This window comes from Entelurus aequoreus, linkage group LG05 (genome assembly GCF_033978785.1).
Source record: "Entelurus aequoreus isolate RoL-2023_Sb linkage group LG05, RoL_Eaeq_v1.1, whole genome shotgun sequence".
Lineage (NCBI taxonomy): Eukaryota > Metazoa > Chordata > Actinopteri > Syngnathiformes > Syngnathidae > Entelurus > Entelurus aequoreus.
In genome coordinates this window covers 19,497,405-19,508,590 of record NC_084735.1, presented here as the reverse complement: position 1 = coordinate 19,508,590, position 11,186 = coordinate 19,497,405, and the positions used below count along the sequence as shown (strand labels likewise).

General features: G+C 40.7%; 1 protein-coding gene across 1 annotated transcript in view; it reads left to right on the top strand.

Annotated features, from left to right (window-relative positions):
- The window catches only part of rab5aa (RAB5A, member RAS oncogene family, a), a 29,811-nt gene that overhangs the window by 40 nt on the left and 18,585 nt on the right, over window positions 1-11,186 (top strand). Inside the window, exon 1 of the mRNA XM_062047314.1 lies at window positions 1-140. This exon is cut by the window's left edge and continues 40 nt beyond it. The gene's annotated coding sequence lies outside the window, so the exon portion shown is untranslated. The remainder of the gene's footprint in view (window positions 141-11,186) is intronic.

The window sequence follows — 11,186 nt, the reverse complement described above, 5'->3', positions numbered from 1 at the left end:
AAAAAGGAGGAGACGTGACGGCGCTACTGACCGACGAGCACATTTTTTTTGTTATTCCTCGCTTCTTTGCGCCAGAAGACATAATATTACCGCAGCGGTGACATTCGTCTCGTTTCCAAACCCCGCCGTCTGCGTCTCAGGTAGAGTGACGTCATCGATAACTTGGTGTTTCCCCCCCCCCCAGGCTAAGCTAGCTGGCTAGTTAGCCCTGTCGCTTTGCCTGCTTTGCTTTATCTACATTGTTTTGGCAAAGCAAAATATTGATAAATATATTCCTACTGACTAGTTGACCTACCAGGGGTTCGCTCTTTTAACCCCACTTCGCATGTGCCTATTCGGTGTTGTGCTAACTAGCTTGCGAGCTAACGCAGCCCCCTTTAAATAACACAACAAAAACAAAATAGACGCCTCGCAATAACTTCCTGTCTTTTTCTGTTTGATTTATCATCAAACATTTACCGTGTTTGCAAAAGAGGAGGAACTGTGAGCCTGCAAAGCGAAGTCGATATTTGCCAACTTGCTATAAAGACAATAACATTATTATTGCATACAAACAAAGATGGCGCCTCCTAGAGGTATCTATGTATGCGTGTTAAATTCCAAAGGTTAATTGATAATACTGGTTTCATGTAAATCAGAAAGACGATTCCAGTGGTATAAATATTACAAACCCCGTTTCCATATGAGTTGGGAAATTGTGTTAGATGTAAATATAAACGGAATACAATGATTTGCGAATCATTTTCAACCCATATTCAATTCAATATGCTACAAAGACAACATATTTGATGTTCAAACTGATAAACATTTTTATTTTTGCAAATAATCATTAACTTTAGAATTTGATGCCAGCAACACGTGACAAAGAAGTTGGGAAAGGTGGCAATAAATACTGATAAAGTTGAGGAATGCTCATCAAACACTTATTTGGAACATCCCACAGGTGAACAGGCAAATTGGGAACAGGTGGGTGCCATGATTGGGTATAAAAGTAGATTCCATGAAATGCTCAGTCATTCACAAACAAGGATGGGGCGAGGGTCACCACTTTGTCAACAAATGCGTGAGCAAATTGTTGAACAGTTTAAGAAAAACCTTTCTCAACCAGCTATTGCAAGGAATTTAGGGATTTCACCATCTACGCTCCGTAATATTGATTGATTGATTGATTGAGACTTTTATTAGTAGGTTGCACAGTGAAGTACATATTCCGTACAATTGACCACTAAATGGTAACACCCGAATAAGTTTTTCAACTTGTTTAAGTCGGGGTCCACTTAAATTGATTCATGATACAGATATATACTATCATATATACTATCATCATAATACAGTCATCACACAAGATAATCACATTGAATTATTTACATTATTTACAATCAGGAGTGTGGAGGGGGGGTGGGGTGGGGTATGGACATCAAGTAGTGGACATAGAGAGAGAGAGAGAGAGAGAGAGAGAGAGAGAGAGAGAGAGAGAGAGAGAGAGAGAGAGAGATCAGAAGGCATAAGAAAAAGAATCTGCATTTGATTGTTTACATTTGATTATTAGCAATCCGGGGAGGGTGTTAGTTTAGGGTTGTAGCTGCCTGGAGGTGAACTTTTATAGCGGTTTTGAAGGAGGATAGAGATGCCCTTTCTTTTATACCTATTGGGAGCGCATTCCACATTGATGTGGCATAGAAAGAGAATGAGTTAAGACCTTTGTTAGTTCGGAATCTGGGTTTAACGTGGTTAGTGGAGCACCCCCTGGTGTTGTGGTTATGGCGGTCATTTACGTTAAGGAAGTAGTTTGACATGTACTTCGGTATCAGGGAGGTGTAGCGGATTTTATAGACTAGGCTCAGTGCAAGTTGTTTAACTCTGTCCTCCACCTTGAGCCAGCCCACTTTAGAGAAGTGGGTAGGAGTGAGGTGGGATCTGGGGTGGAGGTCTAGAAGTAACCGGACTAGTTTGTTCTGAGATGTTTGGAGTTTAGATTTGAGGGTTTTGGAGGTGCTAGGGTACCAGGAGGTGCATGCGTAATCGAAAAAGGGTTGAACGAGAGTTCCCGCCAGAATCCTCAAGGTGCTTTTGTTGACCAGAGAGGAAATTCTGTAGAGAAATCTCGTTCGTTGGTTAACCTTTTTGATTACCTTGGTTGCCATTTTATCACAGGAAAGGTTAGCCTCTAGAATGGAACCTAGGTAGGTGACCTCATCTTTCCTGGTGATGACACTGTCACCTACTTTTATGGTGAAGTGATTGACTCTCTTAAGTTTGATGTGGGACCCAAACAGGATGGATTCTGTTTTACCCAAGTGGATGGATAGCTTGTTGTCAGCGAGCCAGGTGCAAGTTCTACAGAGCTCAGCACTGAGGATTTTCTCCACCTGTGACTTGTCCTTGCCGGATACCAGCAGGGCAGAGTCATCCGCAAACAAAAACAATTCACAGTCACATGCCGATGACATGTCGTTTATGTATATTAGGAACAGTAAAGGTCCCAATATACTGCCTTGGGGGACTCCACAGTTCACCGAGAGGGGGGGGGACACGGTGCCGTTCACCTCTACCACCTGCTCCCTCCCCTCCAAGTAAGACTGCATCCAGCTCCAAGAGGTTTTGTTAAATCCGATTGCTCTGAGCTTATCCAACAGTATAGCGTGGTTAACGGTGTCAAAGGCCTTCTGAAGGTCCAGCATGACCATGCCGCAGTATTTGCCCGCGTCCACCTCATGTTTGATGTGGTCGGTCAGATAGAGAAGGCATGTGTCAGTGGAGTGGTTAGTTCTGAAGCCGGATTGGAATTTGTACATGAGTTTATTAGTGGCAAGGTAACTATCGACCTGTTCATAAACTATTTTCTCCATTACTTTCGAAATGGAGCTGAGAATAGAAACAGGTCGGTAGTTGCCAGGTTCCAATTTGCTTCCTTTTTTAAAGAGGGGAGTTACTCTTGCTATCTTAAAATCTTTTGGTACTTGGCCTTGTGTAATTGATAGGTTTATTATGTGCGTGATGATCGGGGCAATGATGGAGGCAGAGTCCCTGAGGAATCTGGAGGGAATATTATCAAGGCCGGTGGCCTTGTTAGGGTGGAGCGCGCTCAATTTTTTAAACACCTCATCAGCTGTGACCATTTCTAATTTGAAATCATTGTTGGATACTCCTAGCTTTCTGTAGAAGGCTTTAATGTGTTCTACACCAAAGCGACCAGAGTGGTGGGACAGCTTGTTGACAAGAGTTGCAGCTATGCTGGTGAAAAAGGCGTTAAGTCTGCTAGCTACCTCCATTTTGTCTGTAATGAGGGAGTCACCCTCCTTGATGCTGATGTTGGTGAGTCTTGTTTTAAGTTTCTGGCTGCAACCAGGAAGCTGGTTGTTGAGAATTTTCCAGAGCTCACGTGGCTTATTCGTGTTTTCCTCTATTTTGTCGTTAATGTAATTTTTTTTTAAGGATTTAGTCAGGTTGGTTGACTTATTTCTTAATTTATTGCATTGCTTTTTGAGAGTTGAAAGGAGTAATTTGAGGTTGATATTATTGGGTTGTTTATCTACTTCTGTTTTACATTTTTGGTATTCAGAGTATTTCCTGTCTCTGTCTTTTATGGCAGCTAATAGGTCCGGATTCATCCATGGTTCCGAGCGGGCTTTGATCCTGACTGTTTTCACGGGAGCCATGTCATTTAGTATCTTTAGGAACGCCGTTTTGAAGCGATCCCAAGCGACATCGACCAGGTTGCTCGCGAGCACAGGGGACCAGTCCCACTCATCTAATTTTAAATTGAAATTGTCATTGGAGTATTTTTTGAGGGATCTGGATTGGGCTGTTATGTGGCCATTGGCTTTAGGTTTAGCTATTTTACGGGTGCAGAAGGTTAGATAGTGGTCGCTAAGACCACAGATCATGACCCCACTATTTTTTATTTTAGGTCGGTCTGAAGTGAGAATGAGATCTATGGTTGATTGGGTGGAATCACACACCCTTCATCATCAAAGGGTTCAGAGAATCTGGAGAAATCACTGCACGTAAACAGCTAAGCCTGTGACCTTCGACCCCTCAGGCTGTACTGCATCAACAAGCGACATCAGTGTGTAAAGGATATCACCACATGGGCTCAGGAACACTTCAGAAACCCACTGTCAGTAACTACAGTTGGTCGCTACATCTGTAAGTGCAAGTTAAAACTCTCCGATGCAAGGCGAAAACCGTTTATCAACAACACCCAGAAACGCAGTCGGCTTCGCTGGGCCTGAGCTCATCTAAGATGGACTGATACAAAGTGGAAAAGTGTTCTGTGGTCTGACGAGTCCACATTTCAAATTGTTTTTGGAAACTGTGGACGTCGTGTCCTCCGGACCAAAGAGGAAAAGAACCATCCGGATTGTTCTAGGCGCAAAGTTGAAAAGCCAGCGTGTGTGATGGTATGGGGGTGTATTAGTGCCCAAGACATGGGTAACTTACACATCTGTGAAGGCGCCATTAATGCTAAAAGGTACATACAGGTTTTGGAGCAACATATGTTGCCATCCAAGCAACGTTACCATGGACGCCCCTGCTTATTTCAGCAAGACAATGCCAAGCCACGTGTTGCATCAACGTGGCTTCATAGTAAAAGAGTGCGGGTACCAGACTGGCCTGCCTGTAGTCCAGACCTGTCTCCCATTGAAAATGTGTGGCGCATTATGAAGCCTAAAATACCACAAGGGAGACCCCCGGACTGTTGAACAACTTAAGCTGTACATCAAGCAAGAATGGGAAAGAATTCCACCTGAGAAGCTTCAAAAATGTGTCTCCTCAGTTCCCAAACGTTTACTGAGTGTTGTTAAAAGGAAAGGCCATGTAACACAGTAGTGAACATGCCCTTTCCCAACTACTTTGGCACGTGTTGCAGCCATGAAATTCTAAGTTAATTATTTGCAAAAAAAAAAAAAAGTTTATGAGTTTGAACATCAAATATCTTGTCTTTGTAGTGCATTCAATAGAATATGGGTTGAAAAGGATTTGCAAATCATTGTATTCCGTTTATATTTACATCTAACACAATTTCCCAACTCATATGGAAACGGGGTTTGTATTTTCCTGTGAAGAAATTAGGGCTGGGCGATATAGCTGAAAACTGTATCACGATATAAGTCATTTTTATCGGTCAATATCGATAATGATGGATCTTGTTATGACCTGTGAAAAAAAATAAGGACCAGGAGACAAATATATTAAATGTAAACCAGTGTTTCCCACACATTCATTTATTTGTGACGGCCCGCCACGAAAGAATTACGTACGCCACAAATAGATTTTTCTTTCTTTTTTTTTTGTCCTGTCCAGCTTCTCAGGCAAATCATATAGTTGATGTAGATGTCCATATAGGCTGTTCAGATTTACTTTACAAAAGAGAAGTGTAGGACACTTCTCTTGTTGCCTTATTTGTATTTGACCACTACTGTTTTCTGTTTATTTGTTACTGACTGTGGCAGGACACCTCTGCCTCTGTTTCACTTTATGTTGCTGGTAAATAATATGGTTGTAATAGTAGGCTAAAGTTAAATTATTTAATATGCACTAATTAAAGGGGCAGAGCTTTAAGAGACATTTTAGCTTTTATATTTTATAAGATATATTTTTTGTAAGAACCACAATTAATAAGTATATTTCAGTGAATAACTTATTGTTCAAATCTGTATATAAATATGTACATAAAGTGTTGTAATTATATTGTAAAATGGATGGATGGATGGATGGACGTTTAAAACAAAACTGTTATTATTAATTAGTAAGTATACATTTTTTGAGCCTTTTTAGAGAAAATCATATCATTGTAGTCAATTATGCAAATTACTCGATGATGTCATGGTGACCACTCCCTTAGCCACGCCCCCACCGCCACAGGTATCTTGGCAGTTTATGGGAAACACTGTAAACATTTGTGTTTCAAATGTTACCTTCCTTTGATTATAATCCCCTCAGCTATCGAGGCAGAAAGGAAATGGAAAACAATCAAAAGAATGTGATCACAATAAGCTCTCAAAATGAAGGTGCAAAAATAAGGAATGTGTAAGGAATGCTTAATAAAGTGTAACAAAATAGTGCAAAGTGGGAAAATGTTAACTTAAAGAAACCTTTATTCTGCAGCTTTATCAATCAATCAATGAATGTTTATTTATATAGCCCTAAATCACAAGTGTCTTAAAGGGCTGCACAAGCCACAACGACATCCGCGGTACAGAGCCCACATAAGGGCAAGGAAAAACTCACAACCCCAATTGGACGTCGATGTGAATGACTATGAAAAACCTTGGAGAGGACCGCATATGTGGGCAATTTACTAAGACCGCGTGCGCAATTGAAAAGTGACTGAGTATTTTGCATGGACTAAACGTGACACTCTCATTTACTGTACATTCCTCTTATCATACCTGTGGTGTTTTGCTATGTTTTCAAACAGGCAGGAGACATGAACCACTTTTTATGGGCATTTTAGAAGCAGTCCTGCAGTGCATCTACATTGGCACCACTTTTTTTTTGTTTCACTACTGAAGGTGCGTGGGAGGGACGCTGCACTTACTTGGCTCAAAGCGCAAACAAATGCATAGATCAATAATTTTTTTTATATAAGAAATATTTTAATAATATTTATTAGTAATAGTATTTTTTAAATGTGCTCAAAATTTTCATAAAGTACTTAAACTGAAATCTTTTACCCAAATTTTAGTTATAAAAAACCCCACAAAAAACACATCTAAAATGATTTCCCTTGTAAAAGAAACATTATTGTAGATAAAAACATTGTTTCATGGACTTTAAGTATAAATTAAATGTGCACATGATAATTATAAACAAAGTAATATAGCAGAAAAAACAATAACACAGATAAATGTGAACATTGTGCAAGATAGCACTTTATGGACAATAGAGATGAAAACAATTAAAACAAATGTAATAATTTTGAAAGATGGCACTTGTTGGTCATAAGACGTACCTGCACTTTTTGTCCATATAGATAAAAATGGTGTTTATGTATGAGATTTAGTCTTATAGATAGGGCTGCATGATTATGGCCAAAATAATAATTACGATTATTTTTATCAATAGTGAAATCATGATTATTAGTCATGATTAGTCATTATGTTAGGTAAAACAGAGTTGGGATGGGGGGTGAACGTGACGCCGTCATGTATCAATCAATCAATGTTTGTTTATATAGCCCTAAATCACAAGTGTCTCAAAGGGCTGTACAAGCCACAACAACATCCTCGGTACAGAGCCCACATACGGGCAAGGAAAACTCACCCCAGTGGGACGTCAATGTGAATGACTATGAGAAACCTTGGAGAGGACCGCTAGGGGAGACCGAAAGCAATGGATGTCGAGTGGGTCTGACATAATATTGTGAAAGTCCAACACATCAGCGAAAGTCCAGTCCATGGTGGGGCCAGCAGGAACCATCCCGAGCGGAGACGGGTCAGCAGCGTAGAGATGTCCCCATCTGATGGACAGGCTAGCGGTCCACCCCGGGTTGGGAGCAGAGTAGAAAAGAAAAGAAAAGAAACGGCAGATCAACTGGTCTAAAAATGGAGTCTATTTAAAGGCTAGAGTATACAAATGAGTTTTAAGATGAGACTTAAATGCTTCTACTGAGGTAGCATCTCTAACTTTTACCGGGAGGGCATTCCATAGTATTGGAGCCCGAATAGAAAACGCTCTATAGCCCGCAGACTTTTTTTGGGCTCTGGGAATCACTAATGAGCCGGAGTTCTTTGAACGCAGATTTCTTGCCGGGACATATGGTACAATACAATCGTCAAGATAGGCAGGAGCTTGACCGTGTAGTATTTTATACGTAAGTAGTAAAACCTTAAAGTCACATCTTAGGTGCACAGGAAGCCAGTGCAAGTGAGCCAGTATAGGCGTAATATGATCAAACTTTCTTGTTTTTGTCAAAAGTCTAGCAGCCGCATTTTGTACCATCTGTAATCTTTTAATGCTAGACATAGGGAGGCCCGAAAACAAAACGTTACAGTAATCGAGACGAGATGTAACGAACGCATGGATAATGATCTCAGCATCGCTTGTTGACAAAATGGAACGAATTTCAGCGATATTACGGAGATGAAAGAAGGCCGTTTTAGTAACACTCTTAATGTGTGACTCAAACGAGAGAGTTGTAATGTGTAATGACTAATAAAAAAGGCTATAGATAAACGTTATCCATATATTTAAAGATAAATGTGTCTTTTTGTTCCTTAATAGTATCAACGTGTCAGCTTTTTCTCAATACATGATGCCTTTATCTTTATTTTTACATTTTCATAGAGGGAGGTATTTTTTAAAATTTTGTACATTTATATGTAGATGCTGTATCGGGGCAGAGGAGAAATATGTTATATAGGAATTCACTATACATGCTATATCACATGAATGTTTTTTAAAGTAATAACTTTAAAAATGAAAAAAAACAACAAGTACTGTAAAAATAACGTGCTGTTTACTTTTTGATATCAATATAAAACGCAAAGCAGTTTGGCTAATGAAGATAAAGTCAAATAAACAAGCTTTGTTTTTCTCTAACGACGCCATGCAACAATCTGGCCGACAAAAATAAACAGGAGTGACACTTCTCAAATCCAATACACAATCTTCACAGCCTGCGTTCAATTCAATGAGATGACAAAACATTTTAGCTAGTATTGATGTTATTTGAACACTGATACAGTTTGCAGTTAAATAAAGGACGAGTGAGCATCCCAGTAAACAAACTTAAGATTTAATAAACAAGTTGTGGCAACGTTCACGACACATCTTCTGCTGCATGTTTCCTCCCGTCATTAAAGGCCTACTGAAAGCCACTACTACCGACCACGCAGTCTGATAGTTTATATATCAATGATGAAATCTTAACATTGCAACACATGCCAATACGGCCGGGTTAACTTATAAAGTGCAATTTTACATTTCCCGGGAATCTTCCGGTTGAAAACATCTATGTATGATGACGTTTGCGCGTGACGTCAATGGTTGAAGCGGAAGTATTCGGACACATTGTATCACAATACAAAAAGCTCTGTTTTCATCGCAAAATTCCACAGTATTCTGGACATCTGTGTTGGTGAATCTTTTGCAATTTGTTTAATGAACAATGAAGACTGCAAAGAAGAAAGCTGTAGGTGGGATCGGTGTATTAGCGGCTGGCTGCAGCAACACAACCAGGAGGACTTTGACTTGGATAGCAGACGCGCTATCCGACGCTAGCCGCCGACCGCATCGATGATCGGGTGAAGTCCTTCGTCGCGCCGTCGATCGCTGGAACGCAGGTGAGCACGGGTGTTGATGAGCAGATGAGGGCTGGCGTAGGTGGAGCGCTAATGTTTTTATCATAGCTCTGACGAGGTCCCGTAGCTAAGTTAGCTTCAATGGCGTCGTTAGCAACAGCATTGCTAGGCTTCGACAGGCGGCATAGCATTAACTGTGTAGTTACAGGTCCAGTGTTTGGTTCGGTGTCTCCTTATAGTAGTATTGTTGATCTTCTGTCTATCCTTCCAGTCAGGGGCTTATTTCTTTTGTTTCTATCTGCATTTAAGCACGATGCTATCACGTTAGCTCCGTAGCTAAAGTGCTTCACAGATGTATTGTCGTGGAGATAAAAGTCACTGTGAATGTCCATTTCGCGTTCTCGACTCTCATTTTCAAGAGGATATAGTATCCGAGGTGGTTTAAAATACAAAGCCGTGATCCACAATAGAAAAAGGAGAAAGTGTGGAATCCATTGAGCCCTTGTACCTAAGTTGCGGTCAGAGCGAAAAAAGATAAGTCCTGCACTGCACTCTAGTCCTTCACTCTCACGTTCCTCATCCACAAATCTTTCATCCTCGCTCAAATTAATGGGGTAATCGTTGCTTTCTCGGTCCGAATCGCTCTCGCTGCTGGTGTAAACAATGGGGAAATGTGAGGAGCCCTTCTATCTGCGACGTCACACTACTTCCGGTACAGGCAAGGCTTTTTTTATCAGCGACCAAAAGTTGCGAACTTTATCGCCGATGTTCTCTACTAAATACTTTCAGCAAAAATATGGCAATATCGGGAAATGATCAAGTATGACACAGAATGGATCTGCTATCCCCGTTTGAATAAAAAACATTCATTTCAGTAGGCCTTTAACTCTCAGTCACAGCTGATGGACGCTGTATTGAGAAAAGGAAAGCAACATCAAATAGTTTTCTCCTTTGCTGTATACCTTGTGTGAGACAAATGAGTCTGTCTCCAATATTGTCCACACCTGTCTCCATCTAAAAACAGCAGTGCGCTCTTAAACGCACGCCGAGACTCCACGGAAATGAAGCGAGGGGAAATGAAGTTGAACCAAGCAGTTGGCTCGATTTACTCCAATGGGGAAATCTCCCTAGCAAAGTCCGTGTAGTTGTGTTCCGCCGTGTTTTTGCAAGCCAAACGACGCTAGTGCGCATGCGCCAGCGCTGCTGTGACTCCGTTTCCAGGAAGTAAACAGTGTTGCCTAAAATGCGTCAATGAATGATGGTTTAAAAAGTCATACATTTGACTTATACCGATAATTTCCGATATTACATTTTAAAGCATTTATCGGCTGTCCGATATTATCGGACATCTCTAATAAATAGATGCATTTTCCAAACAGGTCCCAGGTTACAACATTTAAAAATGATGATTTTTTTTTACAGTTTTTTGAAAATGATGAATCAGTTTAGAATGGGGATGAATGAAACTGTTCAGTTTTTTGTGCACCCCTGGTCATAAGAGTGTGTATTTGTGATTGAGCAATGCAGGTTGTTTTGAGTGTACACATCACAATGGAATCAGTCACAGTCTGCAGGGTTTAAAAAAAAAAATAAAAAAATCTTTGTGTGACGTGACTTTGGGCATACCATAATGTGTGTTTCCTTCAGGAAGTCTGTCAATGTCTCTTTGTGCTCAAGGTTAACATTCCAGGAGTCACACTCCAGCTCGACAAATAGACGTTAGATTATTTCCTGACAAGCGGCGTTTATGTGGGACGTAAACAGCCGTCCCAGCGTAAATAAATGAGTAAGCGACGCATGCCTGTCCGTGTAAGAGGATCTAAAAGAACTGTTTGGGTCAGGAGGTGTCTAACTTTTTCCAAGCGAGGGCTACTTTGTATTTGACCACTACTGTTTTCTGTTTATTTGTTACTGACTGTGGCAGGACACCTCTGCCTC